Here is a 754-nt window from a genome sequence, read left to right on the forward strand (position 1 = left end):
ACCACCTTATATTTTCAGTAAGTTGTATTTCATTTCACCATCAACTTATTTTGCAAAATCGAGTTGGAACTATATATTATAAGATAAGCTGGCAAATGCAACATAAGGGATATAAAACCGTAACAAAATGATAACGATAAAGTACACGTTTGCAATTTTTTTTTCTTTCTTTTTAAGAAACATGTTCCTTTTTTATCAAATGGACCCGTCGTAGTACTTTTTACCGTATTTTATTTACATCTTATACATTTTGGACGTAAAACATTGCAGAACTGCGTGTCCGGTTTGATACGAACAATGTCTGTGGTGGGTGACTGTGGGCTGTGCACTCTGTGGAGTGTTCCTGGGCATAATGTTTAGTGTAGAGCGAAATGTGCAGTCGAAATGTGCATTGATAATGATATATAACCCAAAACGTTTTCTAAGCCATTTTAGAAAATCCCGACATTTCCCCTAAATCACGGGATTAGAACTTATTCCATTCCGAAATCCCACAACAAACAAGCGACTCCAAGACAACAATCCCCATCGTCCATACAGCGAAAAATCCAACCAGGATATATACCTATGAGAGGCAAGTGTCGTCCAATGTTTCGAAATGTTTACTGTAATAACACTCCCCGTATAAGCCGTCTGGACTGAATGTCTGCTGATGACTTCCTTGCATAATTATGTTGCTGATGGAGAGAAACGTCTCGTTTGCGCACTACTCTTAAGCAACAAATAACAGTTTATTAATAAGAAAATAAACAGG

This window comes from Penaeus monodon, chromosome 21 (assembly GCF_015228065.2).
Source record: "Penaeus monodon isolate SGIC_2016 chromosome 21, NSTDA_Pmon_1, whole genome shotgun sequence".
NCBI lineage: Eukaryota > Metazoa > Arthropoda > Malacostraca > Decapoda > Penaeidae > Penaeus > Penaeus monodon.